Source organism: Theropithecus gelada, chromosome 15 (genome assembly GCF_003255815.1).
Source record: "Theropithecus gelada isolate Dixy chromosome 15, Tgel_1.0, whole genome shotgun sequence".
In the NCBI taxonomy this organism is placed as follows: domain Eukaryota; kingdom Metazoa; phylum Chordata; class Mammalia; order Primates; family Cercopithecidae; genus Theropithecus; species Theropithecus gelada.
The window spans coordinates 30,490,226-30,504,360 of NC_037683.1; positions in this window are offsets into that span (position 1 = coordinate 30,490,226).

Below are 14,135 nucleotides of genomic sequence, written 5' to 3' on the forward strand. Positions count from 1 at the left end.
CTAACTTCCCTAACAGAGATAAAATAACTGCAGCAGCTTCAGGCATCATATAATTACAAACCAACATCTAGATATGGAACAAACAAACAAAACTTGAAAAACAGTCTCTTCTTTATGCCTTTTTTCAAGATCCCTGAATTCTTTCCAGAAATCTAGGTAATTTTCTGTCATATCTCATTGACCTAAAATGTTCACGTTTTGGCTTATCACTGGCTTCAACTAATCAATATTTAATTGATGAGACTGGAATTGAGTCTATCTTTCTCTTAAGCACGTAGATACACAAAAGTGTAGGGATAGAAAACAAGGTCAGGGTTCTATTAATAAGAAAAAAAGAAAAAATAATGTCTATGTGACAAAACATTCTTTGTAAGAAGGGTTAAAATCATTTAATTTAGATAATAAAAATACTATAATAATAGACATCACATATAGTTTAACCCTGTGCCAGGCTTTACACTTAGATTCTAATTGTTTTACATTTATTAACTGATTTAAGACTCACTAAATTATTATTTCCATTTTAGACATGGAGGACATGGAGTCAGGTCACTTGTCCAAGGTCAATTTAATAAATAACAGAAAAATAAATGGTGATACCCAGACAGAAAACTTAATCATACAACTCATCTGAATTTATTTATTTTATTTTATTTTACTTTATTTTATTTTATTTTATTTTATTTTATTTTATTTTATTTTATTTTATTTTATTTTATTTCTCTTTTTTGAGACGGGGTCTGGCTCTGTCGCCCAGGCTGGAGTGCAGTGGCCAGATCTCGGCTCACTGCAAGCTCCGCCTCCCGGATTCACGTCATTCTCCTGCCTCAGCCTCCCGAGTAGCTGGGACTACAGGCGCCTGCCACCTCGCCTGGCTAGTTTTTTGTGTTTTTTAGTAGAGACGGGGTTTCACCGTGTTCGCCAGGATGGTCTCGATCTCCTGACCTCGTGATCCACCCGTCTCGGCCTCCCAAAGTGCTGGGATTACAGGCTTGAGCCACCAAGCCCGGCCCTGAATTTATTTTTAAAATATGATTTAATGTGCGTATATATACATACTTACATGTAATATATACACAACTGCAACATGTTTGAACTCAAACTATATTAAAGACATCATTCAATGTTTGTACACATAGTTCTAACTCATTTTAAGTGGAAACATTGCATCACAGCATCCTAGTAATAAGCACATATTATAATTCCTTTAACCCTGTATATTGATTACAATTTGACTGCTACACAAATATTTCTACAGTGAACAATTTTGTACAGAAATATTTTTACCCTGTTTGCTTATATGTATACGTGTGTGCATTATAGTTTTAGACATTAAATTCCTTGAAGTGAAGTTGCTGTTTTAGCTTTTCACATTTTAAATATTTTTAGAGGGTGTAACACTGTCTTCCCAAAGGCTCTTTAATTTGCCTCTCACTAACAACAGAAGAGAATGTCTCTGTGCCTACATCACTGCTAAACTGATGGAGTAAAAGGGAATTTCATTTTTGTTTTAATGTGCATTTCTAGGGTTCCTGGAGAAGATGATTTATTTTTTGTGTTCCTACACCATTTGCATTACTCCTATGAATTGCCTGCTCCATCCTTTGTTCATTATTCAGTCAAGTTTTGCCTTTCCTTATTGATTTGAAAGACTTAAGACATTAATTCATGACTCATGTGTTGCAACATTTTCTTCTATTATTTGCCTTTTTAGTTTTGTTTATGAACCATCATTATCCCGAAAGAATATTTAAGTAATTATGTAGTTAAAATCTGTCAACATTTTTCATTATGGCTACTGGGTTTCTCAGGCCACTGAAAGAATGAGCTTTTGCTACTTTCTAGTGTTAGTTTTCTCCAATCAGAAATGCTGATGGGAAGAACAGGTGAGACAATGTGGCTATCACCATCAAAGACACTGGGACAAACACAGTTGTGTGATATCCAGAGGCTCTTCAGAACAAAGGTTTAATTTTTATCATTCATTTATATCACTCCAATTATTTTCTCATAACTTTATTTTTGGCCTGCAACAAAAACCTCTCAATTCCTCTTCAGATCTTTCCTTCAAGTGGAGCTAAGTAGAACACATGTGACTCAGTTTTTAATTATTGCTTATCTTATTTAGATATGTTTTAGCCTCATTAAAATGTAATTATTATAGAAATGACAGCCCCATTGCCAGGAAAATTGGGAGTGCTACACTCTCTATTCAGCTTTTGGTAAAATTTTAATTCTATTAGGTCAAATTATTATTGTGTTATTTGTCTACTTTTGTTGCAACAGGAATAGAAGGCATTCCATAGATTGGTCAATTTGTTTGCCTTTTGTGTGTGTCTCTCCATAAGTCTCAATGACAAATGTCGTTTTAATTTATCTATTTATCTTGGTTTCTTTTTTGTCTATTAACCAAGCTTGATGTATTTTGCTTCTAAAGGGGTTCAGAACATGTCACCCCCAAATTTGCTGTTTTGCATATTGATTATTTTGAGCTGGAGATACTTGAGAAACAGCAGATACAGAAAATACTCTTTGAACACCTTTTACCTAAAAGCAGGCCATAAAATTTCCCATGAAAAAGGTGCCCTTCTTATACCAGGAAGAGAAGACCATCCTTATCGCTGGAGACTAGGAGTTGACACCAAACTCAAACGTACAAACAAATCTATTATATAGTCCTTATCTTCCACTAGTCTCTCCCATATATTTCCTAGTCACTGTCCCACATTTGCTGCCTTTGGCCCAAGCCTCTTTGTTGTCACATTCTCACAATTTATTGTTCTTTGTTTAAAAAGATATATAAATGTTGAGGCCTAGTAGCTTCTTCAGGTCTTAATTTTCCTTATGAAGACTCCCGTGTACATATGAAAAAATTAAATAAACGTGTATGGTTTTCTCTTGTTAATATATCTTCAGTTACTTTAATTCTCAGACCCAGCCACAGAACCCAAGAGGTCTGAAGAAAACTCCCTGTACTTCTCAAATGCAGTGTGTTATGATTTCTATCGTTATGGTTTCTGTCTGCTTTGGTTTTGCGATCTGTCTCTTGAGAGTAGCCATAAGCCGAGATAGACACTCCCTGGGAGAGCCCTGTTGCGGGGAAAGTTAGGTTCAGGTGTGTCAGCCAAGTGAGACTCAGTGAGGTTGTAAAACCAAAATGCATACAACAGAAGCAATTTATTACTCACCGGTTCCAGAGAGGTTGGGAGTGCCAATGTGAAGCCTATGGGGAAATCTGTAGGTAGTAGCAGGAAGCTCAACCAGTGGGTGGGCAATGAGATGCGGAGGCAGGGAACCTGTGGGGCTATGTCTTTATGAAGGACCATGGCCACGGGCACCATCCCTTAGGTTTTCCTGCAGAAGTTGTGGATTGGCTAGTGTAAGGAAAACACGTGTGAATGAGGAACTTATTTATAGAGTTCTGGTGTTGACCAGTAGGTGTTATTGTGCTTGGCAATGGTGGGATGCATTGGGTTTTGAATCAGTGGGATGAGGCATAAGCATGTTATTTTGCAAACAACCTCACAGGAAGGGGGAGTTTTAACTAGGCCAAAGGTGAAAGGGTATGACTGGGTTTCAAACAACTTATGTTAGGCCTAAAGATGAATGCTAAGGCTGCAACTATAATAAACAAACGTATGACACAGTGCATTTCCACTTTGGAATTTCCCCCAATTCAGTCATGTCCATTGGTCGATAGAATTATCTTACCGTCCTGATCTCAAATTTACTCCACTAAGACTTAATAGGAGGTGATAGAATAAACATGGCATTATAATGTGTTAGATTTTACTGCACTACAATACATTTATGAGAGTGTTTAGGAAACTGAAAGTATGTGCTAGAGTTTAAGGAACTATTCGATTAGGTTAAGGGCTTCATGAAGTATAATGGGAGTTGACATATTTTTTTATTTTAGATTTAAATAATGAAAACCACACCAAAGATAAAATCACTATTAGTAACTTAGACTATATCCTTTTAGGCATTTTTGTGTACATATATATAACATATAAACATACATATAATATACACATGCATATCCATTTCTAAAAAATGGAAAAAATCTTGTATATACTTCTCACCTTTTAAAATTTTTTTAATTTACAAAATATCTTATAACTTTAACTTCTACTTGAGATGTTGTAGACTTGTCACAAGCCAATAACATTTAAATAAAATATAATTTTAATTACTGAGTAATATTGCATTTTTGATGGTACTGAATTTATATAATACATCTCCTCTTGTTGGACATTTAGTTAACTTATTTTTTCTAATGCCTTACTGCTATAAAAAACGCTTTGATGAGATTTTATTTTAGGATTAGTTCTAAAACACATTTTCTGTACACTATTCTCAACATATTAATTGAAAACAAGTTGCAAAATTACTATGACATAGAAAGTTGGAAAATGGTACAATTGTTAAACCCAAGCATTCATGAGAACACCAATAAAATATACACAAAATTCCAATAATCTACCTGAGAATAAAAAACACAGACATTCATTATTATGAAGGTACAGAAAAGAAAGAAATTGCCTAAATAGTAAGAGACTGTAATTCAAAAAGACAGACTGCAAATGAGCAAAAAGATGGAAATAATCGCACCACCTAGAGGCACAGTAGCAGACTATGAGATTTCCTCGACTAAAACCAAAAGAATATTCCAGAACCACAATAATAGGGAAAGATAAAACATTTTAAGAATTCATCTAGAAGAGAACTCAATTGGAAATCACTATCTGAAACCCCAGGATAAGGTCTGAGTTATAGAAGATCTGGGAACAGGCGACAGTCAATGTCAAAAACCCCATTTTCTTAGATACAACAAGGTTTTCTCCTATGCCTACACAAGACACCAAATGAATTCAGAATGTAACTCTCATAGACCAGGGCAATAAAAAATATATAATTCTAATGGTTACCAGATTGCAGAAGATATTTGTTGATGATATTTGCTGCTAAGGTCACATCTTTCTACAGTACCACATTGTAAGTTTTAGAGTACGAGCTGTTGATAGGGTGTTTCATACCTAAAGATAACACTGACACCATTACCCACTTTGTAAAAGGAACCAGAGAAATTTCTAATAAACGAGATGCAATTGCTATCGCCACTATTTCTTACTAGGAGTTTTCTGTGATAACACAGTTGAAGAATCTCTATAAACTGTCCATGAACAAATGCTAGTATTTATTGGCACCATCTATGGCAGTTGCTCCAGCTTAACCTTCTGCAGGTGGGAGGAGATGGGTAATGCATTTAGTCTTGGGACTTTGATCTTGATATACCAAGGTCATATCTAATAGAACAAATACAAAACTGTCCAAGAAAAATCCCAAACCCACACACCTAAGCACTCATACTCACCACAAACAAGGATCTAGTAAGGGACGGCGCTTGCTTTTCTCTTTTGAAGTTCTTCAGAGTTAAGCCACTGGAGGGCAGCAGAGACACAATTTTAACACACAAACTTCAGTTACTATTCATTGAACAATTCATGGATTCATTCGATACATAAGTACCCGCGATGTGCAAGGCATTCACCTTTTATGACAGTCATATTGTATGCTTTTTCATTAATTATTAAGAAAGAATATTTGACAGATATTTCTATTTGAATCTCTACCGGATTGAAGTCTACATATTCTTTGACAATACAATTGAGAACTCATAAAATTAGTCTTAAAGCTAGCAAAACTTATGGAACACCTATATCTACTATCTCTCTCTTGAACAATGTCATTATCTTTTCTGCTCTGTCTCATATATAAAAATGTTCATTGGTTTTCTTTTCTATGTGCTTATTCTCAAAGTTTGGAAAAATATAGAAAAGTAAAAAAATGAAAATAAAATTCAACTCTTAATACTATCATTAGTGTTTTAATACAGTGCTTCCCAGTCAAATATGCATAGATGTATGTTTATTTAATTTGCATATTTGATCTTAGAATCTATAGCTAGAGCTTAAAATCATAGTATAATACTAAATTGCCATATCATTATCAGTAAATATTTAAAGAAATGTTATTTATGAATAAAATTGTTTTAGAAATACAACTGTTTGCATGTGATACTGAGCAGGCCAAAATATTTTACCCAGGGAAATGCAATTATCTCTCTACTGAGCATATTTATTTCTCTAGATTAGTTAATGTGTTATTATTATTCTGCTTCCAAAACAAGAAAACCATATTTAAGTTGATCTTGGAATTATTTTGTATTTCAGTCCATCATAATGCATTAAAGAATAAGAGGAATAAGTCACATATTATTCTCCATAAGAAAAATTGAGGCATTACTGATTTAAGTTGGAAATATTTTAATATTAAATTAGAATTTAAATGTTGTGTTAAAAAAGAGTATAAGTGTGTGCATTTACCATCAAATATTCCAACCTATGTAGTCAAGTGGAAAGGCAAATGAATGCCTCCCTCGTCTTTACCCCCTTGCCATTTTGAATGACCTCACCCAGAGAGACAGGAAGAATGCATGGCTCACTCTTCCACTTCCTCATTCAGCAATTTTTTGCTAAGGTATGCCAAAGCGCTATTTCACATAACGAGGTTTCCAGAGCAAGCAAGGTGTATTACCTGTCCTCAAGGGGTGTACAGTCCAGTAGAAGAGGCAAGGAAATAAATAACTTGCTGTGTTATGTGCTGCAAGGTGGAAAGCATAGGTCACTATGGTCATCTGACCTGGCATTGTACCTTAGCGAAGGTTTTACTGATAAGAAGATGTTTATGTCAGAAACTAAAGGGTAAAGAAAAGAAGTCAGGTAAGGAGACCGGGCATGGTGGCTCACGCCTGTAATCCCAGTACTTTGGGAGACCGAGTGAGGTGGATCACTTGAGGTCAGGAGTTCAAGACCAGCATGGCCAACATGGTGAAACCCCATCTCTACTAAAAATACAAAAATTAGCTGGGCATGGTGGCGCATGCCTGTAGTCCCAGCTATTTGGGAGGCTGAGGCAGGAAGATCGCTTGAACTAGGAATGCAGAGGTTGCAGTGAGCTGAGATGCACTCCCACCACCTAGATGATAGAGAGAGACTCTGTCTCAAAATAAATACATAAATAAATAAAGTTTTTTAAAAAAAGAATCCAGGTAAGGAGAGGAGAAAAATGTATTTTTGGTGGAGGAAAGAGCATGCAAAGAACTAAGTCTCAGGTGAGAGCAAAGTAATTCAGTATGGCCAGACAGTAAGTGTAGAAAGGCAGAGACTAAGACGGTGAATAAAAGTGAGACTTTTGTAAAGGGCATTGTAAACCATGTTAAGGAGTTAGACCTTTATCAAACAATACAATTGTAACTTTACAAAATTTACACTGGCTATTATGTGAAAAATGGGTTAGAGTAGAAATTGCTGGAGGAAGGGGGCCAAGTTGCATTGCTAAGATGATCGATACATATTATTTTTAAATGATAAGGAAATTATTGATTCATTGCAGAAACTAATATGAAAGCTAGACATAGTAGGTGTTTGATATATACTGAATAAGTGACTAAAAGGATGAATATATTTGTAAACAATGCAACACCTATATTTAGGCTTGCCTGAGGAGTCCATTGGTCCATTGCTATTTCTCCTACCACAGTTTCAGCATCACTTAATACTTCTTATTTGTATTTCTGTATCAATGTCAATGACTTGGAGTCATACACATTGAAAAAATAAGCCACTTAATTTTCCATTACCGCTGTCAAAAATCAGAAGTCTAATTCTTTTCTAAATGTATACTTAAATTTCGTAGAAGGAGAATCTATTTAGTTTATTGGATTATTTTTACTGATATTACTTGCTTAGTCTCTAACTTCCCTTGGAGTGTTTGTTTGTGTAATCTAGTCATTTATTAAATGCTTACTTATCCGTGAAACGTACAAGACTTCATGGAAATTCATTACATTTTAGAATTCAAATTATAAAACCAGATCTGCATATTAAAAGAATTGTTGCATAAACCATGCACATAGCATATAAAATACTGTTTCCTCAGGCATAATATAGCCACAGGGTCAGAGGGAAAATCAGAAGGGAAATGTCTGATTATAACAAAACATTTATATAGCTCTGTGTTTCTTGTGTACTTCGTCTGCTGTTTATTAAGAAACAAGCTGGGAGGAATGGAAATTCTTTCAACTTATTTTCTTTAAGAAACGTCCATGGAAGTATTTCAAAACTGCCAAATCTGGAAATGAAATTTTTAAGCATGCCAAAGTGTTATAGGAGCAGATGGTGCTACAGGATTTTTTAAGGATGGAAGGAAATCACATCAAAACAAAAGACAGTAAGATGAGGAAATATTTGAGTCATCTACAGCTAATAATATTTTACTTTGATCATTTTGTATCTGTGATGCTCATTTTAAACTGCTAAAATATGTCTTGTCAATTTTTCTTTTCAATTTAAAGTTGTATTATGTTGTCAAAAATAGATAGGAATAACAATTTTAATAAATAGCATTCCTTAGGTAATTTTAAAGATGCAAATAATGCTTTTCACATACAATTATCACACACACACAGTATCTCCAAGAGCCAGATGGGTTGAGTAAAAATATTAACATTTTCTAAGCCAAAAGTAAACAGTTTATAAAGTTGGAATATTTTGCATTTTATACTTGAATTCATTCAAAATATCTCCATCATTTTAATCACACAAAAATATATTTGAAAAGGCCTTAAAATAATTGCAAAACCCCTGCTGGAATAGGTGGATGTTGTTCTTCCTGCTTACACATGCAGACGATGGTGATGAATGAGTGAAAATATCACATGGATAAATGAATGTAGGTAATTCTGAATTGCACATGGATTAATTAATGCAGGTCATTATTATGGGTTGGTTAGTGAGAAACTTCAGAAGTTAATTCTTTATGGGTGAGAGATGAGAGGGAGATGAATGGGACAGGAGCTAGGAGGGTCATCAGGGACGATCATTTCACTTTGGATGTGTTGATTTTGAGATGCCCATGGAAATCTGGATGAATAATCTGTGTTGCAAGTGATTAAACAAACCAAGAGTTTGGAGGGAGGTCTGGGCTGGACATGAAGATTTATTTGGCATGAATACTTGAAAGTGAATGTGGTCATCTAAAGAGAATGTTTGGAGAACAAAAATCTGAGACCAAAACCAGAAATCTCCATAAAAGGAGCTTTAAAATGGTGGAAGGCTTCATCCAGAAGCTGGAAGAAGACAGAAAAAGAAAGAAGATTATTATAGTATGAGCAGTTTACATTACCTGTCAACATTAGTGGCAAACATTTGCCAAATAAATTTGGTCACGACAGTCTTTACTATCAGTTAAAGATAGTCTTTACTAAAACCCTGTTCTTTTCTTCATAGTCTTTCAATTAACACTTTAAGTGGCAATTTTATAGCTACTTTCATATTTAGCATGAAATCAGGTTGAATGAAGCAGAAACAAGGTATGGAGGAATAGAACACAAATTAAGGTTCAGTTTATAATCTAGGTAGCATGTTCTTGGAAAAGCCAAAGATAATGAGGAAACCAAATGAAAATGTTGAAACTATACCATGGAAATCTGAGTCACCATGCTGAAGAGAAGAGTGAGAATAGCCTCTAGCTGGCTGTCCATACTTTATCCTGTCCAGAGCCCTTACTAAAATATCAGTGAAAGCCAGATTATAACATCAATACAAAGCAACAAACACTGAAAAATTATTATTAACAAATGCTAGCCGGAATCTGGAAGAAATTTTCAGCAATTATCTTGCCAATGAAGGTAGTTATAAAAAAATATGGTTTGTGTTCTATACATTCTTCACTTCATGAAACAAAGTTGTTCCCGACACATGACAGTCTTTGGGACAATTATGAGTTACTCTAAGTCTCAACTTCTTAATTAGAAAAACCTACCTATTGGGATTTGTTTGGATTCAATGAGCTAATCCAGGTAAATTGATTATCAGCGTGCTTGGTATAAAGTAAATAACAAATACTCAGTAGTTCCTAAATGGATTCTCTTCCATATTGCCAAAAACTGCCAATTAAAAACAAAAGAATGAGCATTAAAAATAACAAACACTGATAATCAGTGTTGACAAACAGCCTGTTTCCAGACCCTGGAAAGATATTTTTCTGTAATCATTAAAAACTCCATTTATAAAAACAAGTATTTTTTTCCTCATTCTTCACTTCATGAAACAAGGCTATTCTCATCATCACCAACATTTATAACTTGCTACATGCCAAGTACTGCATGAAGCCTAGCCACCGTTAACCTGGGTTCTAGGAGTCCTCAACTCTTGGTGGTCTTCAGGAAATCTGCAATCTATGAAAACTGTATGCAAAATTCTGAATTTTTCTGGAGACTCCATAGCTTTCATAAACTTCAGAGAACATTTGTAACCCCCGTCTCCAAAATAGTTAAGAAACAGTGTCTAGAACCTTCTCATTTTGCAGAGAGCCTAGATGGACTTTCATCCATCTTCACCCATGTTCACTTGCATTGGTTACCTGTGGCCTCTATACTTTCAGACATGAACTCTGAGGCTGGTGAGGATTATCCTAGTTAGAATGAGAAATACACATATTACTGATCTGTTAAGTGCTGTATTCCTAATTAGGTTTTGGAAGATGGTCTTATTCCCGTATTGTAAATTACCAAAATCAAGGGAAAAAATTATACAGCTATAAATATCACAATCAGAATCTCCATGTGTTCCTCTTAAGTTTCAGAACTGCGGGAGCCAAATTTGATACTGTTCTTCGTATACTTAAAAGCAGAAATGTGGGTTACTGGTTTACTTTTACATTCTTGGTTAGAATTGATTATTTACACTTAAAAATAAACTAATGGATGGAAAAGCTGAATATTAATTTTTAAATATCACCAGAAAAAAATCCATATGTAATGTTGGTGGGATTATATTATGGAAAAGCAAGTGTTATGATAAATGAAGGAACAAAAGACTGCATATTGTATGATCCCATTTATATGATATGTCCAGAATAGGCAAATTATGGAGGCAGAAAGCAGCTTAGTTACTGCCTAGGGCTCAGATAGTAGAAAAATGAACAATGAGGTTTCTTTTGTGATGATGAAAAGATACTGAAAACCATAAAATTGTACACTTCAAATGAGTAAATTATATCTCAATAAAGCTGTTAAAATATGTAATCTTTCAGTGATTTGGGGGGCATTCTTGATTGAACATTAGACACCTTTACCTTAAAAAAAGAGAGTAATTTTGAATTTCTCATTATGCAACATTTCCAAAATATTTTGGTAATTTCTCAAAGATCATGGAATTTTAAAACTCATGTATCCATGTAATAATACGGAAATTAAGGTATAAAATATCCTTTAAATTGGTGCTTTGGTGCTAATTTCTTTCTCAATATTTTTACAAAATAAAATTTATTTACTGTGTTCTCTACTCATAATTGCTAACCTCTGTATTCTGATCTTTTGCTGTCTAAAGTGTGATCCATGGATCAGCAGCACCGGCATAAGAGCTTTTTGGAAATGCAGAATTTCAGGTCCAATTCCCTATCTACTGAATCAAAACTGCTGTTTTTGTTTTTTTGTTTTTTTTCTTTTTTATTATACTTTAAGTTCTAGGGTACATGTGTACAACGTGCAGGTTTGTTACATATGTATACATGTGCCATGTTGGTGTGCTGCACCCATTAACTCGTCATTTACATTAGGTATATCTCCTAATGCTATCCCTCTCCTCTCCGCCCCCTACAACAGGCCCTGGTGTGTGATGTTCCCCTTCCTGTGTCCATGTGTTCTCATTGTTCAGTTCCCACCTATGAGTGAGAACATGCGGTGTTTGGTTTTCCGTTCTTGTGATAGTTTGCTGAGAATGATGGTTTCCAGCTGCATCCATGTCCCTACAAAGGACATGAATTCATCCTTTTTTTATGGCTGCATAGTATTCCATGGTGTATATGTGCAACATTTTCTTAATCCAGTCTGTCACTGATGGACATGTGGGTTGGTTCCAAGTCTTTGCTATTGCGAATAGTGCCGCAATAAACTTTTAACAGAATCCTCAGGTGATTCATTTGCATATTAAAGTGCTCTAAAGCAGTGATTCTCAAGGTATAGTCTCCAGAAAAACAGCATCAGCTTTAGCCAAAAATTTGCTAGAACTAGAAATTCTCTGGTCTCACCCAAATCTACTGAATCAAAAACTCTAGTAATCTATTATAGCAAACTCCCCTGGTGATTCCGATCATGCTAACAAGTTTCCAGTACAAGTGTCACTTCATGGCACAATAGAATCACCTAGGTAACTTTAAAAAATCTTGATGCTCAGGTTGCAATTCATACAATTTAAATCAGGGTCCTTATGTGGGATCCAGGGGTCAGTGTTTTTTAAATTCCTCAGGTGATTCCAGTGTGCATTCAAGTTTGAAAATCAGTGTTCTAAAGGAGAAAGACTATGCAAATTCATTTTACTGGCTATAGTTCTTAGAATTACTATAAATTATTGGATGACATTACATATATCAGAAATAATCGACTGCCATTTTTGCCTTATCTTTTACGGGAGAGTCTGTCACACTTCATTCCCCTCACACTCTGTTGTTCCCTTTACTTAATCTAGTAGAAATCCTCAGGTGACATTATTACCACAAACGTGGAAAACATTTCAAAGTGAAGTGCAAGCCCTATGTTTAATAATCCTAGGGACTTAGAAGAGGAAACAAGAGAACAAAAAGGGAAGTATTTGTTTTGAGACGAGCAAAGCCTAAAAAAAGGCTAATTCTATGAAAGGGGATGGTAGGCAGCCGCTGCTACCTGGGTGAGCTTTACGGTAAATAAATTTAATCTCAATAATGCTGCTAAAAATATGTAATCATTCCATGATTTTCAGTGAAAGTGCGGGCATTTGCAGAAAGGTAGAAAGAGTGGAGTGGGAGTGAAATTTTCATGAAGAAGCAAGGTTAGCACAGGCCACAGATTCTGGTTATGGGGAAAAAAGAGGAAGGTCTCAGCTAAAAAAAGATACTGGTGGCAGCATTCAAGTGTTTCTGGAAAGTTGGGGATCATTTTAATAAGTCAGTCATAGTCTACTTGTAACTAAGAGGAGGAGTCCGGTTTGGGAGACACCACAGGGACCATGTTTTCCTGCTCTTAAAGTCATAGGGAAGATCTTGGATGAAAGTCAGAATTCCCACAGAGTATGGCAGAGACATGAGGCCCAGCTCTGGTGGTTTAAAGAAATTTATATTAAATATGGGGGTGGCCCTTGGGAGGTTCAAACATTATAGCTTTTTGGCTTAACCCATGAGTCTATTGCACACTCTGTTGCTCCTGCACTCTCTCAAAATATTGCCAGCAAGAAGACACTCTTCTCATGATTACCAAGCTACTAGCAAAATGTTGCCTAAGAGTATATATTTTTCCCTCATAGGCAGTATTAGCTTGGAGATACCACTCCCAAATAAGAAGAAATTGATAAAAAACTGCTTAAGCACTTCTAAGAACTATATCTTTGACATGTGTATTTTCTACCTTATAAACTAACAGAAACTAATTGGAAAGCTGGAAAGAAAGGAGGAACTCCAGATGTGAACCCATAAACCAGAATTTACAGGCATAAGATGTATGAAAAAACAAGGCTTATAGACGTCCTTCAGCGTAGTAGCCTTGCCAAAATTATTTGGGCAAGGAACTTGGTTCCTTTGAGGACTGTTCATCCTTTAAAGCAGGAAATAAAGCTTATGAGACAAGCTACATGCTACCAAAAATTGGTGGATTCGGGGGATAGTGCTGTAAAACCCATAGAAGGCAAATGCTGTGCTGTAACTATGGCCGCACCACAGAAAGGTCTGCCAGAATGGTTAAGTTCTGAGTCAGAGAAGGGAGTAAAAACCTGGAGGAGATGGCTCCCCTGGAGATAGCCCAAAGCCTCAAATCCATCTGTAATGATGCTGGAAGCAGAAAGGCCCTTGACTGAGAGTGCGGCCATGTAAAGAGTAGCAGACAAGTGCTTTGAACCTTCCTGAATGTGCACTAATACAAAGTATACACATTGCCGCTGAGGGTTTTGGCAGAGGGGAATAGGAAACCGGTTCCTAGAAAGAGAGCCTAGTCTGATATGCTTCAAAATGTTTCTGCAGATGCCTAAGGTTTCTGAGGTTCC